The sequence below is a fragment of the Cucumis melo genome, chromosome 7, assembly GCF_025177605.1.
Source record: "Cucumis melo cultivar AY chromosome 7, USDA_Cmelo_AY_1.0, whole genome shotgun sequence".
Lineage (NCBI taxonomy): Eukaryota > Viridiplantae > Streptophyta > Magnoliopsida > Cucurbitales > Cucurbitaceae > Cucumis > Cucumis melo.
Genome location: NC_066863.1, coordinates 14,548,219 through 14,566,383, shown reverse-complemented (window position 1 = coordinate 14,566,383; position 18,165 = coordinate 14,548,219).

The window sequence follows — 18,165 nt, the reverse complement described above, 5'->3', positions numbered from 1 at the left end:
CCTCAAGGGGTAAAATGGTCATTTGACCATTCAAGTCAAAATCTTTGATTTTTCCAAGTCAAAAGTCAACATTTTGACTTTTTACAATTTTGATCATTTTGACTAAATCCGACCTCTCAAGCATGAATCCACATTTATTTTCTCGAATTCAAATCACATTTGAATCTATAGTAGGTCAAAGTTTGACTTTTCAAAGTCAAAAGTCAACATTTTGACTATTTACAACTTTGACCAATCTCATCAATTTCGAGCTTCCGAATATGAATCCACATTCATATTTTTAATATTTAAATAATATTTAAACATAAACCTCTATCTCAGATTGATAACCTATGACTATATCGCACATACTTATCGGTTCCTATCTTCGTTTAACTCAAACAATTCGAATCATTCCATCATAGTGTTCTAAGTTTATTCCATATGAGCTAGTAAGGGAACCTAATGGACCTATAGATTATGGACTCCAACAATCTGGGATTAACTGGCTAAACCCATTTAGACCAAGCTAATCAACATTCATTAACAAACAGGTCATTCCACTAAAGTCTCGTAATTGCACTCCCCTGACTAAAGTTATATTTATGTCCAACTGATATTACCCTGTTCAGTAAGTTAATCCTTAATGGGTTGGTCGTAAGCTCGATTGGGTCAAAATAACGTTTTACCTTCGAAACTATATCTTACTCCTTAAGTTCCACTGATCCATTATTGAACAATTAGTTTAAGGTCCAACCTATAAACTGAATCCCTCTTGGGCCAATGAGAGGGTAAGACCCCTTGTTTAAGACTTGGATTCGGTCCTTATGGGAACAACCTATCTACTAATCCTAAAGCGGGTATGAGTGAATTTCCTTTTGCACCCTATGTCTCCAGTTATTTACCTAGTCTTACCCTTGAAATTGGAGGCTTATTGGGCCAACACTAAAGAGTTGCCTTCACTTATGAAGATCTAAGGATAATCTTGTGTCAACATGATTTTATAGTTAGCTCAAGATTAAGATTAAGTTACCTAGGTCATCAATAATTGAAATAGTCAGTTTTAAACGGTAAACGACGTTATAACGTAAAAGTGACTACTTCATGGTTCAGTCTTATGTAAACTCTTTACATAGGAGGCCCCCACTTTCATGTTTCTACATAAACAATTCAAGATCACATCGTTTTTACTAACTGCAAAGTAGTAAGACCAGGTGAATAAGGCGCCTAACCTTTATTCATATACTATAAACCTTTTTAGGCTATATACTCGAACTTGATCCACGTTTATGTTGATAGATTTAAGATATGCATAGCGGAAAACGAATCTAAAAATTACCTTTATTGCTAAAGTAAACATGCATAAAAATGAACTACATGAGTTAGGGTTTTTCAAGCAATAACCTTTGTAGTTTTCATATCATTAGAAATTTCACCAAACACGAACTCGAACTACCATTAAAGTTGATCCGCTATACACCGGATGAAGAATCAGGTTATGGAACCTGAAGGGAGAAGGATTTGAGGGAGAAGAGTAATGACATCTTCTCGCAAGATGTAGCTCTTTCGAGGTATACCAAATAGCTCAAGAGGTAGTTGAAAAGAAAAACTAGACCCATCAACGATTACCCTTTCAAAATATTTGAGAATATACTTCAATAATATTGGTAGATTGGATGGTTCACTAGTAACTTTCACCTCCTTTGTCATAAGCCTTGAAGCTTTTACCTAACACAATTAAGTAACAATTTAAGAACTCATATACGTAAAATTGTTTGTTTACAATCCACCTTCGCATTTACCTCTTTGATATCGGTGGCCTAGTAGCAATCACTTCCTCCTCTTTCACTTTCTCCTCTTCTACCACCTTCTTCATTAATATAAGAGATATCGGTGGTACACTAGTAGCAATCCCTTTCTTCTCTTTTACCACGTTTTCTGAAACTTTCTCCTAAAACCATCCAAATTTTCAAAGCACAAGTAAAGGATAACTTCATTTTGATAAACAATTAATATTGTAACGTAACTTTAGAAACAAACATTTTACCTTCTCCTGGACTTTACTCTTGGAGCAACTACCGTGTTTGGATGTTGGCATGTTTTGAACTTTTTCTTCCAATTCTCGAATGCATTTATAGAGTGCTTCATTTTCATCAATGATTTATTGGGTTGTATCCACCTTTTTTGACTTTCTTGGTTTTGCTTTGTGAAAATAAACATTAGGTGTAATGAAACCACCCACACCACGTACTCGACCACCATATTCTCGAGTACCCAAAGCTTGAGTCAACGCATCATTAGGTGATTCATCTTTCTTGGAGAGTGGATCTGCATTATTATTCAAAATCTCATCCTAAAAGGAGTTAAATATGATCAATAATATGTAAAATATATATTCATGTGATTTGGTGCAAATGTAACATTAAAAATCTTACTATTTGATTGGCAACTTGTTGTACATCTTCGTTCATTTATCTTGATCTTTTTTTTTTGTCCGAGGTTTTTTCCACATATTAGCTCGTCCAAAATCATGTTCGTCATAAGGACCATTTTTTTTGCATATCATTAAGCACACCATAGTTAAATTTAAGAATATCTATAAAATACTATAACATTCTTAATTACCATATCCTCAACATAATTCGCATACCCCGTCTTGACATGTTATGACTATATTTACTTCTCTTTCTTCGATCATGTTGTTCCCTTCTCACTTTCTATATAAATTTTATGTAAAAAAATTAAAATAACAAACATGGTTTATATTATGATTGATTTGATTACAAGATAAAAGGTTAATACCTGAAATTCTAGAGACAATCTTGACCTAACAAACTCTTGCCAAACATGTGTATCAATTATGAGAGAATACAATGGAGGTGGATCCATCAAGAGTTGTGGTTCTTGAATTGGTGAAATGCAAAAGGGATAATATATTATGTCGTCAACCAACTCTTGAATGGGTGAAATGCAACTCCAATCATTTTCATAAGGGTCTTCTTACTTTAATCATCAACTACGAATATGCACTAGACAAACCAAACAATGCATAAAAAAAAAAAAGAACCTATATGCACTAAGTATCAATATATGCATGATTAACTACCATAGTTACATGATAGCCACAACATAGTACAACTCAAAATATACAACAAGTGTAAAATTTGCATGATTTCAAAATAAGAAAGGATTATTACATACCTCAATCATATTGTATAAATTTTCTTTCAAACTCAATCGATACTACCTTCCAAGAGGCGTGTGTAATTGAGATATGATGATGCCACTACAAGAAATTTGGTCTTTAATGTAGGTTTAAAACCGACATTAAAGGCCTTTAATGTCACTTGACGACCGACATCTTTGCGAGCGTTATTAAAGGTCTTTAATGTCGGTTGGGCTTTGATGTCGGCATTAAAGACATCTTTAATGTCGGTTACAAACCGACATTAAAGGCCTTCAATGTCGGTTATAAACCGACATCTTTGAAGGTGTTATTGAAGACCTTTAATGTCGGTTGATCTTTAATGTCGTTTATGAGATATCTTTAATGTCGTTTTTCCACCGACATTAAAGATGTCTTTAATTTTTTTAACCGACATTAAAGATGTCTTTAATGTCGTTTTTAAACCGACATTAAAGACACATTTAATGTCGTATTTACACTAGTTTTTATGATGGCAAAACCAACATTATTTGGCTTGAATTATATATAATAAAATACAATTAAATAAACAACCAACAACTGTAAGTGAAAACTCAAAAATATTAAGATAATATATAAGATCGTGATTAATAACCAATGTATATGTACAACAGAAAGTTCCTCCACTAAATACATATTCATATCTGTGAATGTAGCAACCTCAAATTCAAGGACTAACAATTAAATACAGAACATCATTCACAAAAATGAATAAACATACAAAAGTACTCATCAAGCTGTTTCCATTCACGAAGCCTGCAATACAAGAATGGGTCAAATAATCAGACAACAGCTTACAGAGTTCATCTTCAAAACTACCAAACAAGCCATGTTTGAACAGTTTTATTCTCATATTTCTTTAGAATCTACAAACTCAAGTCAATAATAAAATAAAAAAAATAAAAATAAACACAAGCCAAAGGATATTCTCCTCCACAGATAAAGAAATATCACCACTCCACCGTCTCACAACAACAACAATAACAAACATGAGTCTTCTTTGAAAGCATACATATGTGAAAGGAAATGCAGGGATTCTCACAAATGAAACAACAAATAAATAACAAAAGAATCATCCATATTAGTAATAATTAAGGAGTTGGATCATCTAAAACAAAGTATTACAAAACAGTTCACAACAAAATATATATTTATGTACTAAGACTTCTTGCAACAGACTAAGAGACTCTGAAAATGCTAAACAGCAATGGAACGAGAGACCAAAAGGTCCAGAATATTTTGAGAATTACAAAAAAACATGGGCAAAGGAAAGATATTTCTAGAACAAAGAAATTTTAATTCAACTCTAGTTCAACTACCAAATCTGGAAGCATCAATGGAAGAAATAGAGTTGATGGATTTATGGAACAAAATACATAACAAGGATTGAGAAGATGACTTGCATTCATATAAGTAAACGCAAACGCAATGTGTAAAAACATGAAAGGAGGCAGATAGCTAGTAAAACAACCCATCTAAGACAATCGAGATTAAAAAAAGAGGAGGCACCTGAGGTTTCCAATAATTGATTACAGCATGAACTTCTCTGCACGATTCCTGCATCCATACAAGCAATCTACTTTAGTTCTAACTCAAATTCCCCAGTCAAATGAATTCCAAAAGGGTTAAAAGCTCTCATTGTAATCGATACTTTTAGCCCAATATCCTCCAAAATTTCAAGAACCAAATGCCACAAATACAAGACAATTAATCACAATTGAAAATCAAGAAGTTACTTGATAAACTATTCATCCTCTTGAGTTTCTCACTTGTACATCCAATGATTATTCAAAATTGTTAACCACATTAAGACGACCCCTTCAAAGAATTTTTCCATATGGAACAACCAAAATCAACTTATTATTGATGCATTTCCAATGCATAGCATACCAATCTTTTTTTAGCAACATCTTTTGAAAAACCAATTCTTATCACATGGTTGGATTGTTTCATTTTTGTGGAATCAAATAAATGAAAATACAACAGAGGGAACTCACCCTCACAATCACCAAATCAACGCATAGACTTCCTTTGGGCCAAAATACAATGAGGCTTAAAGCATCTACTCCTCTCATAATAACTAGGAAACTAGTATTCACTTACCTCATTCTTCATAAGAAATATAAAGGTTTGAGTTGTAACAATTTGAATTATTACGATATCCTTCTAAAATTTTTGTTCAGTCAGAAGTTAGTGTTGGTAAAGATGTCTATCTTAGTTTCATCTCTCTTTTTAGTGAAGGAAATACACATAAGCAGCAATATCTGTACACTATCTAATACAAAAGCAGACTAGTTATCTAAAAAACGATTAGGCTTAATAAATACACTCTGAGATATGGATGGAAGAAATACTCTCAAGAGACCAAAGTATACCAGAATTCCTTAAAAAATATTTACCTTCTTATAACGGGGGAACAAAGTTAAAATGTACACCCCAAATTGAAGCATCCATGGATCCTATATGCCTAAATTCAAAACTTGGCAACAAGGGAGATGGATATGTTTAACTTCTAGAAAAGAGTTGTAGCAGGGTTAATATATATATTAGATATGGTCATGAAGGATTGTCTAAAGGGTTATCCCTTTCCCTTTGCCATCAAATCATCACCATGATGTACCTCCAAATGAGTTAAATAGTATCAACAATTTCTGAAATTGAATTTCCTGGAAAAATCCTCCCCCCAAATCCATAAACATTAATACAAAAGCACCTTTGATCCACGTTTAACATAATAAATTTTATCCTTTCCATTTGAAACAAATAATAAAGGGTTGATGCATTTAACAGAGGAGGAGACAAAATAAAGAAGAAAGAAGAAAAGAAGAAAAGAAGAAAGAAGAACCAGAAAGCGAGAGAGATGAAAGAGAGAAGATACAGTTTATACAATAAAATGATGGACCTACACAATCACATTCAAAGATATGCAAATTGAACTATGAGAAAGCTAGTGAACGAGACAGAATAACTATTCTTCCAATTGCAACTCATGACTTACGTGGACGTTGAAGTCATAAGGCATGGACATGGGAAGGAGCTTCCTAAGTTGAAAGACCTGGTAATGTGACACGACACAAGGAAGAACTTTTAAATGTCTAAGCTGATATAAGAACATATCTAACAAGGTGTTTAGAATTACCATTGGTTCCAAAGATAGTTTATTAAATTCGTTAAGTTCAAATACTTTTTATCAATTTTTGCTGAGTTTTTGTATTCAGGTTTTCATATTATCCATGAAAAGTTGTGTTATTTCTTCAAAAAAGAAGGAAACATAAAAAGCAACATTACCTTAAAAGAAACTTTTAACCTTTCAGTAGCAAGGATACTAGTTGTTGCTTACCTCACTAGGAGTTTCAAGGAGGGGTTGCTTGTCTGTTGAACCAACAATCTGCTTAGTGTGATGATCCACTAGAGAAGCATACCTGATTCAATGAGTACATCTCAAGTCACAAAAGGTGAACAGTTTATAAGCCAATTATTAACAATGTGTGGTGAAGTATTTCTCAAGTCCACACGTTGATGTAAATGATATATGTGAATGTGACATTAGATACAGTGGGCAATTTCATAATTGTCTCTTAGAACTTTGGTTTCAGGTGAAAGTACGTATACATACATGATGCAAGTAGTTAAATACTTATAATGGACTTCGGTGAAAATTAACGGTGCAAAAATGTGAAGCCATTCATGTACGTTATAAGTATCATGTAGAAACGAACCTTCTCTCAAATACCACAAGTGTAGCGGAAGAGTCAGACATGACGGAATGATCGAAATTTGGAGGTAGATAAGCAAATGAATCGACCTGCATTTCACATATTGAATTTTAAAAAATATATTTATTTATTTATATTTCCTCTTCTTTTTTTTTTAGATAAGAAACAGAGACCAGATAATGAAAATAAAGACATATAAAAATGCATATCAATCAATATAATTCGGTGGGCTGCAGTTATCTGTGAACTTCTCACTAGCAACAAATCCTCACCCTTCATGCAACCAAGCATTCAAACAGGCCAATAAAGAATGCCGAAGGAATAGTATTGTAATACACCCCAATGGACCTACACAACCACCAGCACTACAAGACCATTTGGGATAATTGTTTTTTTTGGAGATTTGAGATGGCAAGATCAACGTAAGTAAGCAACACCTTAGATTTTTAGATTTTCACCCAATTCAAACTTCGATACACATGTGAAAAAAAAATCACCAAAACAAACAGGATAATAAATTTAAAGACACCTTTTGGTAAGCAAGAGAATCAACAATCGAAAGACAAAATTATAACCTGTTCCCATTTCTCCTTCACTCAATAACATAGACAAAATGATAAAAAAAAAAAAAAAGAACACCAATCATAGAAATAATCGGCAAAGAATAGAGAGAGAGAGAGAGTTTACAGGGTGATCAAAGAGCGAGCGAGATTAAAAATTGAAATGAGCGAGTATGAGGAAACATTGGAAATCTCACTTACCTTCTTCACCACCGCCAACAGACGCTACGTAGTAACTAGCGGGATGAGATGGAACTATTTTGTTATTGATGACGAAAATGTCTGCATCAGTGGATTGATGTGGAAGATCTTCATATTGTGAAGGTTGGTGTTTGGATTTGAGAGAAGTTGAAGGGAACCAAGCCGCAGAGACATTATTTTCTGTAAATCACTACTCACAAATCGCATCCCGTCACCTTCAACACCAACTCTACTTCAAGCTGGTTCCATAACCCTAACCTCCGAAGCTACAATGGTGGCGTCAATGCCAAAATTTCCCAAACCATCTTCCTCTTTATGTGAATCAATCTCTCGATCATCCTCCTCATCATCTTCCTCTGTCCTATCTTTAGAACTGTAGAAGAAAAATGAGAGAATAGTATGGAGAATAGAGTGTTTGGTATTTGAAATTGATAGAATGAAGAGAAAATGAAATCCAAGAGAGGATTGGAGAGATCTCACCGAAAGTTAAGAAAATGAAAAGGGGAATTTGGGGGGAAGCTCACGTGAGCAAATCCAAAAACGTGAGAAGATTCGAAGACGTCCACGGCGACGGCGACGGCGTGAGAAGGGCGACGGTGACGGCGACGGAGTGAGAAGATTGGAATGCATTCACCGGTGAGAATGTGAGAAGAAATGGAGAGATTCCATTTGGAGAAGAAAGGGTTTGCGAGCGGGAGCCGGAGAAGATTGAAAGAGTAAAGTAAGAGAGAGAATTTGTTATTTTTCTACAAAATGAAATTATTAAAATAAAAATTTAAATGGACCTTTAATGTCGGTTTAAAACCGACATTAAAGCTTGTTATTTTTTTAAAAAATAAAATTATTAAAATTAAAATTTAAATGAACCTTTAATGTCGGTTTTCAAAATGGCGGACCTTTAATGTCGGTTTAAAACCGACATTAAAGCTTACTCTTTAATGTCGGTGGAAAACCGACATTAAACATCCGCCTTTTCAAAACCGACATTAATGCTCATTTTGCATTTTTTCCAACCGACATTAAAGCCTATATTTCTTCTAGTGTGCATACAAGATCCAATAAAAGATTGTAGCTTATGCCCATTCTCGCCAATCGGTACTCCATTTTTATTGTAGTCAACTATTGTTTTCTCCCCTATGCCATGAGTTTCAATCAAATAAATGAATTATAGACAGAAGAACTTAATCTATATACGGTTGCACATCAACAGTATTTTCCAAAACATATCGATGAGCTTGATGTAAAAGCTCTCGTTTAGGTATGCTTGTAACTCCACTTGACAATGGTCTACCAAGTTCTAAATTGTCAGAATTGTCTCTTAACTTTTAACAACCAAGTCCAATAGGATATACTCCACATAAAAATTATGGACAAAATTCAACATCTTCTTCTAATATATAACCTTCAGCAATACAACCCTTTGGACGATGTCAATTCTTCACAACATTTTTTATAACCTTCATGAACCTTTCAAATGGATACATCCATCACAAATAAATGTGCCCACAAAGTTTTACTTCTCTAACAAGGTGGACAGTGAGATGGACCATTATTGTGAAGAATGAAGGAGGGAAATACTTCTCTAGTAAACATAATGTAATCACAATGTCTTCTTGCAGCTTCTCTACTTGTGTAACATCAATAACTTTGTTACATATAGAATTGAAAAAAAAGACACAAACAAGTTATAGCATATCGAACATGTTTTGGAAGCACAGATTCAATGGCAACAAGGAGCAATTGTTGTAAGAGGACATGACAATCATGAGATTTTAGACCATTCAATTTTGAATCTTTTATTGACACAAGATTCCTAGCATTGGAAGAGTAACCCTGAGGAATTTTCATTTCTGATAACTTCTTCAAAAGATAACATTGTTCTTTCTTAGTAAGAGTATAACAAGTAGAGGGAATAAATATTTTTTTTATCCCCATTATTAGGAGTAAGCTCAGATCGAATCCTTAAATCAGCTAAATCACGTCCAACATTCAAAACTATCCATAGTTTTTCCAGGAATATCGAGAGGTGTATCTACAATATTCATGTGAACTTTTTTCTTAATATGCATCACATTTAAACAATGTCTAAACATGATGATGCTTCCAATAGGCACTACAACAAAATGGTCTTTTAATAGCTTTGGAGCATAGCGCATTTAAAATGGGCTATTGAAAAGAAAAAAACAAAAGGAAAATCCCGCCCAATTTCCTTTTGCCTTTTTATTTTTGTTTTTGGCCAAACAAACCCTCGACGTGCTACCGAAAAAAATTTCCTCTCTCGACTATCGAATGAAATCATTATCGTTTTTTAACTATTAATGCTAAGTATGTATAATAGTCTCGTTAATTTTAGTTTTAGACTTACAGCTTGGTTGTTGTGTTTGTTACTATGGATTGTGTTCTTGATATAATATCTAAAATTTACCTATTTACTGCTATAATTTTAAAGTTAGTATAAATTGATTTGATCTATGCGTCAAGCATTATTGATTAACATTGGGAGAGTGTTGTATTTAAATGATTTGATAAAGTTAAGATCCAAGTTTGTTTGAATAAACTTTTCAACATGTATTGTCTATGCAGTGGAGATTAGTGATTGTAATTTAGGTATGCTTCTTGCCATTCTGGTACCATTTGTGATAAAAACTCTTTGGCATACTTGATAAGAAAATCTGCCTCTCTTTATATCAGGTTTCAAATAATTAGTCCATCGAAGCCTACAACTTTTTCCACATATTTGAAGCCATATACATAAATATGAAATAAATAAACAAATAATTTAATTATAATTATAAAAAAAGAAAAAATAAAAAATAAACACACCAGCATTTTTAGGAAAGATTACGCCAATTCCCAGGGCCATGAATTTGAATATGCTTCTGATCTTCTTCAAGAGTCCATGGACCTTTTTTAAGTCTACTTTTGTCACATCATGGAACTCTTCCCATTTGTTTCTTAAGAATATATTTAATGAAGAGACTAAAAGTTTGATAAACTGAAAAAAATTGAATTTAGAGAGAAAGAGATCAGAGAAAAGGGAAAAAGTGTTTGGTTTTTTGTGCTAAGAATTGCATGAAGAAGACGAGTTTCTTATATATAGATTTGAAGGTGAATGGAAAGCCGAAATTTCCAAATATTTGTTTAAGTCAAATGTATTTGGTGCCGTCCTAAATGCCACGTGTTTGTTTGTTTTTTTTTTTATTTCTTTTTTCTCTTTGAATTTTGTAGATAATATACCTTTTTGTGTTTGTTTTTTGATAGCTACATGTGGTTGCTTTTGTTTTTCTTTTCCACCACATTATAAAAAAATATTTAACTACTTCAATAATAACATAGGATGTTTTAGCAGCAGCTCTTTATTTGATTCAAAACATTTCAATTGTTATAGCTAATACTATATAAAATAACATCCTAAAGATTTAGAATTTTAATTGCTACACTTGTGCTTTCCATTGTTTTCTTGCTTATTTTCTTCTATTCTTTTATTACTTTTGTCCTATTTGCGAACATTATCTTAGAATATCAATATATTTTCATAAAGTGCTGTCTCTGTTTCTATCCTTGTTAGGTTTTATTGAGTTTCATGTAGAAAATACTAACATAGCCTCAGATTAAGGATATTGTAGTAAAAGATTTAATCACCATAATGAGAATCATCTTTTTTTTGTTTTAATATATACATATCTACACACATTTGAGAAGGAGTGCTTTACACACACAGAAAAGAGATAATGAGTGCCTAGACAAGTTTTGCTCTCCTTGACTACTCTTGAGACTATTTCATGTTCAAGTTAATTCCATCATGTTCCAAAGAGATATTGATACATTTGAAGAGATTTATAGATTTTAGAAGTTCATCTTTACTGGTTGCATATGCAATTTGAGACAACTCTTAGAGGCAAGTTAAAAGAAGCCAAACCTTTATACATAATGTTTAGAGAAAGAATGTTCAATAAAGAGTGGGTACATCTGAACATGTACAACAACGTAATAATTTATTAAAATAACAATAATAAGTAGTTTTTCATTTTTAAATGATGAACATTTGCATCTATATTTAGAGCCACATACAAGTATATGAAAGGAGCATGGGAGTTTGTAGAGAAAGTAAAGAATGATGCAATGAATGTGAATCTGATTATGTGCCCTTACAAGGATTGTAGAAACATGAGTCATCAATCCTTTGATATTGTTTATGAGCATTTAGTAATTAAGGGAATTGACTCAACATATAAGATTTGGTACCATCATGGAAAAGAAGTTTGTGTAAGGGAAGAAATTGAGGATGTAGATATGTTTGATGTATTTAACATGTATCATTATACATATGAAAGAGAAGAAGTAAATAATGAGCCTACTTTTCAAGTACTGATAGTGAACTTCATCAAAAAATGAAGAATCCAAAGAACCCCTTATATCCCGATTGTCCAAAATTAAAAAAGATGTCAGCTACGATGGCCTTATATAAACTTAAACTTGTGAGTGGTTGGTCTAATAAAAGTTTTAGTGACTTATTGGAATTATTGCATGATATGCTACCTTTAAACAATGTTATCCCACGATCTCTTTATGATGTTAGAATTTTTTTCAAAACATTTGATTTAGGATATCAAAAGATTCGTGCATGTGTAAATGATTGTTGTTTATTTCGAAAGGAAAATGAGAACTTAGAAACATTTTCGTATTGTGGTTCGCCTAGATGGTTGATGGATGCTCATATTAAACAAATTAGACAAGGTGTGCCTACTAAAGTCTTAAGATACTCTCTTATCATATCTAGGTTGAAACGCATGTTTGATACCTACAAGGTTGCTAAGAATTTACCATGGCAATCATAGCATAATAGCAATGATGGTAAAATGCACCATCATGTTGATTCAGTAGCATAGGAATTAATCGATATGAAATGACCAGATTTCTCTATGGACCCACGTAGTTTAAGGTTTGGTCTTGCCACTAATGGTTTTAACCCATTTTCTAGTTTAAGTAGTAGGTATAGTTGTTGGCCAGTAATGCTTGTTACGTACAATTTGCCACTATGGTTATGCATGAAGAAGGAGAACATAATGCTTACATTGCTAATTCTTGGTCCTAAACAACCACTTATTGAAGATTTAGAAAATTTTTGGAAATGAGTGTCATGTTATGATATAGTTATCAAAAGTGCTTTTAATTTAAGAGCAATTCTCATGTGGACCATAAATGATTTTCTAGCATATGAAGATATCGTTGTGTAAACCCGATATTTTCTTAGTTTATTTTCTTTAAATGAGAAAAGAATAAAAGAAAAATGGAAATTATATATATATATATATATATATATATATATATATATATATTATATGTATTTAATGTTTTTTTTATTAAATAAGATAAAGGGAAGAAAGGAAAAGAGAAAGTAATAAGAAAAGAAGAGAAAAAGGAAGGGGTGAGTTTTATTTTTGGTGTTTTAAAACCCTCCATCGCTACGCAATTTTCTTCATCATTTTCTTCAATTCTGCACCAAAATTTCAGAGGGCTTCCAGGGAAGAAGGTTGGAAAAAGAAGAAGAAGAAGTTCAAGAAGTTTTGTTCATGAAAGACAAGGGAATTGCAAGCAAAGCTTCATCCTTGGAGAAATTGATTCACACAACACATGTCTAATATTCTGTTGTTTCAAAACTACACAAAAAGAATTAAGAGGTGAGGCTTGCATTTACGGAAATCTAGTTCATTTTCAAACAAATTTTAAGGAGAAAGCTTGAGCAAATTCTGATGTTCATTGGGTGATTATTGACGAAGAAAATAGGGCAGCTGGTTTTCACGCGAATTCAAGAGGTCTCTGGTTTTTCTTGTATTGCTGAGAGTACCAGTAGAGTTAGGATCTCTATTTAGCATGGTTGAAAATATTATTTAATTTACTACAACTTTCATGAAGACATCGTGAACCAAAAACGACTAAAAATAAGTTAAATTGTAGGGACAAGTTAAAGGGGTCGTGTGCGCACGATTATTGAAGTTGTTCTATTTCGAGAGTTATCTGAGATTATTCACAGGGAATCAGATTTACATATCTTGAGGTAAGTTTTAGAGTACCTCAAAATAAAGATTTTGATATAAATAAATCTCATATTGGTTAAGTATTGAAAGAGTTATGATCATTTGAATTTTGTGCTACGAATGTGGGAAATTCTGAGAAGTGTGTGGAGTATGGTTTATTGTTTTAAGATGGACTTATTTAGCATTATCCTTAGTGAGACATGTTAAGCATAAAATTTGAAGATTGTAATATTTAGGTTTCTAATATTCGGTTCTGGTTGTTTGACAGGTCAAGAGAAATAGGTCGGATTTACACATCGGGAAACTAGTCCAAGACTGTGATTGACCAAAACAAGTTTTTAAAAATATTTTCTTTCTCCTAAATATTAACTATGATTGACTAATCTACACGTTTATTTACAAAGCATTGAAAATCATTTGAAGTCCATGATTATTTTCAAGTATGAGTTTTAAGACTAGAATTTTTACTGAATGTTTATACTAGCATGTGATTATTGAATGTCTGGAAATTATTTAAACCATTGTGTTTCAAACAAAGAATGAGTTACCAAGTTTTGTTTTAAGAACTACAGCTTTTCATGAATAATCTAAGTAAGTTTAAGCTTTACGAAAGAAAAGGATAGCAGGCATGTTTTAATGTTTTCATACGATTTTTCTGATGTTTTTATTAATTACATGACTGAGGTGTTGAGCCCGAGGCTATATGGTACCGTGTGCACACAGGCTAGATTCCGTTATTGACGTGGAATGTACTCCGTAACAACGATGTTGTCGTGAGTGCTGGGTGGGCCCCACTACGACAAAGACGATGGAAGTGCTGGGTGGGCCCTACTACATCGTAGAGCTTGTAAATGTTGTTGTACTGGATGTACCCTACACAACGTAAATTTGTCATGTTAGTTAAAATATTTTGATATACTTGATAGGCCTTGCTAGATTTCAATGACGTATATACTGAGTATTTAAGGAAGCTATTCTTACTATTATACGTCTATGTTTACAACTTGTATAAACAGTAGTGTAAGCTTTCGCGTGCTCTTACTTTTAAATTTCTAGTTTTAAACTGAGTCACTCACTGAGCTTTATAGCTTACCCTTCTAAAATGTTTTACACGCTTTTCAGGTAGAGATCGAGTTCTCGGTGCCTGATAAACTGCCTTAGTCTGTTGAAGCTCCGTTTCGATTGTCAGTACGTGTTTAGAGTTGGGCATAAACTCTGTTGTATTATGATGTATATACATCCTTGTATGTTATAGATACTCCACATTTTGTATAAGCTTTAGGAGCTGTGGTTGTGTAAACCTTTGTTGGTTATGTTTTGGTTAAGGTGTCTCTAGGTTTACTTGTGAAATTAGTTATTTCCGAGATACATTTCATGCATGTATATGATTAGTCTAGGATTCGCTGCGTTGTGTGCTTGTATAATTGTTTATATACTAGATTAGCAAGTTCATCACATTAAAGTTTTAAGTAGAGTCGACAGATATAGGTAAAGAAAAGCGTTGTCCGTCGACTTTACGCCATCTTTCGGTCTAAGCTAGCAAGTAGTCGGGGATGGGGTATGACACGTTGGGTGCACCACGAAAGGAAAAACTGCATGTCCAACTTGTGGAGATGATACACATGTAGTTTGGTTGAGAAATAGTAGAAAAATTTCTTACATGGGTCATAGACGGTTTTTACCCTCTTCTCATTCGTAGAGAAAAAAAACTCTTGGTTTGACAGAAAAGTAAAAAAGAGATCACCGCGCAAGTTGGTCAATGAAAATCAGATTTAGCTACGTTTTAAAAAGTTTGAAAATCATTGGAAAAAGTGCAATAAGAGGAAGCGAAGTACACAAAAGAAAGAAATGTGGGGAAAATGATCCATCTTCTTTGATTTACCATATTGGAAGATAACTTTTTATCTTCATTTATTATGCCCAATTTTCACTTATGTTGAAGGACATTGAGTAAGTAATCTTTCAAACGTCTAACATTATTCCTTTCATTTTCACATAGGAGCTAGTGTTACACCATAATATTGTTGTCATGCATGTGGAAAAGAACATTTGTGAAAGCATTGTTGGGACTTTATTAGGCGTTGAAAGCAAATCTAAGGATAGAGTTAATGCTCGAAAAGATTTGGAATTAATGGACATAAGAGCCGATTTACACCCACATGAAAGAGGAAAATAAATATACCTTCCTGCAGCACCTTATACGCTATCTAAATCAGAGAAACAATATTTTTTCTAAAAGATTGTACAACTTAAAGTTGCCAGATGGATACAGTTATAACATTTCAAATTGCATATCTCTGGATGATTGCAAAATTATGAGGTTGAAGTCACATGATTTTCATGTGTTAATTCAACAACTTTTGCCTATAGCTTTAAGAGGATTACTACCTAAAAGTCCAAGAAATACAATAATGAGGTTATGTTTGATGTTCAATACACTTTGTCAACGAGTGATTGATAGAGAGAAATTGGTAAAGATTGAACACAAAATTGTTGAAACACTATGCCTTCTTGAGAGGTTTTTCCTCCTTCGCTCTTTGATATTATGGTACATATGGTTGTTCACTTGGGATGTGAAGCTCAATTATGTGGACCAGTATAATTTCGTTGGATGTATCCATTTGAAAGGTATCATATTTATTCTTATATAGGAGTTTGAAGTAACTTCGGTTCTAATTATGATATATTTATTGACGTAGATACATGAAGGTACTCAAAGCATATGTTAAGAATCGAGCAAGACCAGAAGGGTGTTTTACTCAAGGTTACTTAGCAGATGAATGTGTAAGCTTTTCAAGTGGATTTTTTAATGAGCTGCCAGAATTCTTTCATAAAGAATGTCGTAATGAAAAATTAGAGAATATTTTCATTCTTAAAGGTCGTCAAATATCAGCAAGGATATCAATTATGATGGATGATGATAACTTAAAGAATGCACATAGATATGTGCTATTTAAAACTACATAGATTGAACCATTTGTTGAGTATGTATTTAAAGTTGAATCCTTAAGATTATTACTTTTTCTTATTGTATAATACACATGTAACCCAATAATTTTACAGGAAGCATATGAACGAGCTACTTACGTCAAAATAGAAGACTTACTAGAGATAGTAACTTGTTGGGAAAAACACACTCAGATGAGTTTCCATCATGGTTGAAATAAAATGTTGATTATTTCTTTTATGTCTTAGTTGATAAGCTCCAAAATAATAAGCTACTAAAAGTAACTAAATCATGTATTTGGATTTGACAGATTAAAATGGATTCATCTAACACTAATGAATCGAAGTTAGTAAAGTGGCTTGCAAATGGACCTAGAAAATCTGCAGTATCTTTCACCGATTTTGTTGTTAATGGTCAAAGATTCCATGTCAAGAGTATTGAAAGATCAACACAAAACAGTGGTGTATCTCTTCAAGAAAAAGCACTATGGAGATCAAGTTCTAGACATGAAGCTGAAGTTGGTGATATGGTTTCTTATTATGGTGTGCTAACCTATATTATTTTGTTAGACTATTATGTACATCAAATTCCTCTGTTTAGATCTGATTGGGTAAATGTTTCAAATGGAGTAAAAGTTGAAGATGGCTTTATGCTTGTCAATTTACATCAAAGCCAACATCAATTTAGTAAGGAGTCATTTATACTTGCATCACAAGCTAAGCAAGTATTTTACTCAAGAGAGAACGAGACATCCAACTGGTATGTTGTATTGAAGGCGCCACCTAGAAGATTTCATGATTTGGAGATTTATGATGAAGAGTATGATGCATTTATTAGTGAAAGTAATTCTACTCCATTAAAAAACGTTGATGAATATAATAAAGAATGTAAGTCATGCAAGAGATGATTGTGAAGGACTCTTGATTTGAAATTTACATTTTTGAACTTCCACTAAAGTTTGGGTGGTATTTTCGTGTTGGCTATAAAAGCTTTTATTTATATCATGTGTAATATGTAGACATTTTATGCATGTACAATACTTTATATCTTTTGCAATAATTTTTGTTCATCCACGTCTTCTCAAATGGTAAGAAACTTACAAATTCTTATTTATATGTTTCCTATTTGATTGCTTTATTTAAATTTGTTTCTATAACAAAATCCAGCAACTCAGTGGCTATAAGTTCAGCAACTCAGTGGTTATAAGATCTGTTTTGTAAGTTCAACAACTGATTTAGGCATATGTCAGATGTGAGTTTCTATAAGTTCAAATTTGTTTTGTAGTCATAGATGAATCTAAAGACAACGTCTGGTTAATTCAGTTGAATACCTGAATTTTCTTTTGAAGGAATTTTGCATACTCTACTGCTTCTTCTAACATATCTATGGTGTTTGTTTTCTGCAAGAAGATTAAAAATGACAAATTGATAAATTAATTTATGCTTCAACTAACAAATATAGATGACGTCATGTAGTTTCACAATTTCCATAAATCATATCTTAGTTTCAAGTTTAAAGT